This window comes from Pagrus major, chromosome 24 (genome assembly GCF_040436345.1).
Source record: "Pagrus major chromosome 24, Pma_NU_1.0".
Classification (NCBI taxonomy): Eukaryota; Metazoa; Chordata; class Actinopteri; order Spariformes; family Sparidae; genus Pagrus; species Pagrus major.
Window position 1 is genome coordinate 11669416 of NC_133238.1, and position 3376 is coordinate 11672791.

Below are 3376 nucleotides of genomic sequence, written 5' to 3' on the forward strand. Positions count from 1 at the left end.
GAGAGAGAAAATAGAAGCACCTTGAGTGGCCCCGCCCCCGGAGACTCCTGATTGGCTGAATGGGACGATCGCCCCCACGCTATTTGCTGCGCCTCGTCTTCCGCGTTCACGCGATTGGCTGAGAGTGCTGCGTGGTATTCCGCATAAACTAATTTGAGTCAAATATATCTTGATTTATTTGGAAAAGAGTGGAAGAAGGTTGGATTTACCGTCAAAATGGCGCTACATTTACAGCCACAATTTACAATAGCATGTGAAAGCCTTGTGTCTAACAGCAAATAAGGCATAACATGTTTTATACAAGTTAAATCTTCTGTGTAATTGCTGTAATTTCACTGTTAAACAGACAAGTTTCAATATGATTCAGTAGAACTACACATTACAGGTGCACTATGTATTTTGACCAGAAGAGAAATATCATTCATTGACTGATTATTTCACGCCTTAACAAACTCTTTGTATTCATGACTGAATAAACAAACTGATCTTAAAAGGACAACACAATATCATACTGTTTTACTTTGTTTATATTTGGCGGACCCTGCCACCTTTCTAGCTTCAAACAGTGCTATGGGGACCTTATTTTCCTCTGAGAACAGCTTATGTATTCACCTACAGAAAAAATAAATATTTCTCAGTTTGTATTATTACCTACTTAATATTACAAATATTTAAATTATTAGTTTAAACTTCTTTTCCAAAAAGAAACAGCGCCCTTTAACATGTTATGTATAACATGTTATACATGTAATGTATAACATGTTAATATTTACTCACAGTTTACCCAAAGTTCTGTATTCAAAACAGGTCAAAGGAGTTCAAGTAAACTTACTACCGTGTGTGTGTGTGTGTGATCTACTTCTTGTCACTATTACTCAGCAAATCCCCGGTTCCCCCTATCTGTCTGTTTCACACACGCAGTCTTGAACTTGCCCAGTCCTGTACTCGCTCCTGGCTTTATCTCCGGATGACGGAGTAATATGTGTCACTTTCGATAAGAGGAAGTGTGCCGATTCATAATGTAATATGGGAGAGTTAGGCAATTGGTTAATCATAATTTGTCCATAGTGACGGCAAACTGCATAAAAATTCCCATCAAGCTTGTTTTGTTTGCTTGCACTCTGGCAGCTTTTCCTTGTACAAACACACAAAAACACAGTCACACGCACACACACACGCCACAGAGAGGATATCCTGTAAACAAAGGGCAGGCTCTAGATGACAGATGCCCTCTGACACACTGCAGGTGTTTCCTGCACTGTAATAAAAGACCAAGGAGTGGGTCGGGAGACTAAAACGTCTCCCTTCACTCTCCCTCTTCCCTTGTACTCTCTTTTTTTAAGAAAACTTCCATCCAGTCACACGTAACCATCATCCTGACACTGACAATCCTAGTGATAACATACCGGTGTTTCCCTGGCCCTCACACCTCGCACATTTATCCTCCTGTTGATGTTTAGCTAGCCCCGACTGGGAAAAGGGCCGAAGGAGAAAAGCCAGCAGGAGATTATTACAGGCAGCTGAACTCAGCCCAATAACATTCATCGGCGGAGGATCAACACTCCTTTCCCATGCTACCCCAGGCGTGTGATAGGCCTAGTTTTCCCCCACATTGTGCCAGGTTCTTTTCTCCCTTCAATAAGCACACAGGAAGAAGTACTCACTTTCTTTAACTTTAATTACAGTTTACAGTTTTATTCAGCATGTCTTTTTATTTGGGTTCAGATGGAGTAAACTGCTATAAGTAGTACTGTGTGAAAATACTGTTAGTTTTTGGTTACAAACAGGTATAACAGTAAAAACGGATAGATCAAGAATTCAAGGACTTTAACACACAATGGTTCTGCCTCTAGGGTGGCATATAGCCGCCGCAGGGGGTGAGGTGGGGTGTGGATGACCAGGGGGAAAACATGGAGTGAAACAAAGTCACATGAATATGAATAAACAACAAGAGTTTGATAACATGCTGGCCTTTATTTCACCCAAATTTAACTTGAATCTTTTTTTCAATTTCTTGTTTTCCTTACCATTGTTCAATTATTGATAAAAAATAGAGCAGTATGGGAAGGGAACTTTTTTTTGGCTTCTGAAAAGCCAAGCCACAATGCAGCTGAAAGTGCTAGCTGGTTAGCGCACAAGGGGGAAAGACAAAATCAGAATAAAGTGCTAATGTTTAGCAGGATTGTTATTTTCCATTTTCACCATCTTAGTTCAGCATGTGAGCAAGCTAACACTTGCTAATTAGCACTCGGCCTGAAAAATAAAGTAGCCTACAACCGATGCTGTCTGGTTGATTGGTGGTTGGTTGGTTTGTCAGCAGGATTACACAAAAACTACAGAACGGATTTCGATGAAACTTGGATGGAGAACGGGTCTCAGCCCAGAGTAGATCCTATTAACTCTTGGTGCAGATCCTGTTCAAGGGACGGATCCAGAAATTTTGCTCTCAACCTTCTTTAACGATGCGAGAAATAGCGTTTTTCGACATTTTTGTTGAATTCTCAGGGAATAATGCGTGGATCTTAAATAATCAGGCGTATTTAGGTGACTGGCATCTATGAGTGAGTGCAAGGGGACTGTTGGGCCTTGGAGGAGGTATGCGCACTACTGAGTACCATTCTAGTTGTAGTTATGACTTAATGGCGGCACACCAAAGCTACTGAATCAGAAATCACCATATTTATTAAGACTATCATCTGGGGACCATGAATATCTGTACAACATTTCATGAGAATCTATTCACTATTGTTAAAATATTTCAGTCTAGACAAAGTCGTTGATTTCTATGGGGGTTGTTTTAAGGTGCAATGTAGGTTTAGAAACATTTGTCATCTCACATATTTTCACATTGTTGTTGTTGTCTATTTTGGCTCGCACACTCTTGAAAAAGGGACTCTTGATCTGAATGGGGCCGTCCTGATTAAATAAAAGATTTTAAAAAATGTGTCAGAATGCAGTCTACTGTATTTACTTACCACTTTACTCATCAACAAAGAAGTAGCATCTTCTTTCTTTAACATTCAATATCAATCTCTTCCATCCTTCTCGACTGAGTTACAGATAAACATCCTAGGTATCAAGGAAGGAATCTGTTCATATCCTGCATTAACAATTCATGATTGGAAAGGTTAAGGTCTTTATCATATTCATAGTCTAAATGGGCCGTTATCAACAGGTTAACACAGATAACAACCTGTTCCAGCTGCTTCCCTTTCATCAGCAGGTTTACGGGATTAGGGTCCCCTCGGAGATTGCTCAGCAACAGCGACTATGGAAACGTGGCATCAAGGCTTCAAATGTCTAGAGATTTAGGTAACAACACTCTCAGCACCTTCACACTGACAGTAAAACACCTGCCTTTCCTGGAGCGCTGATT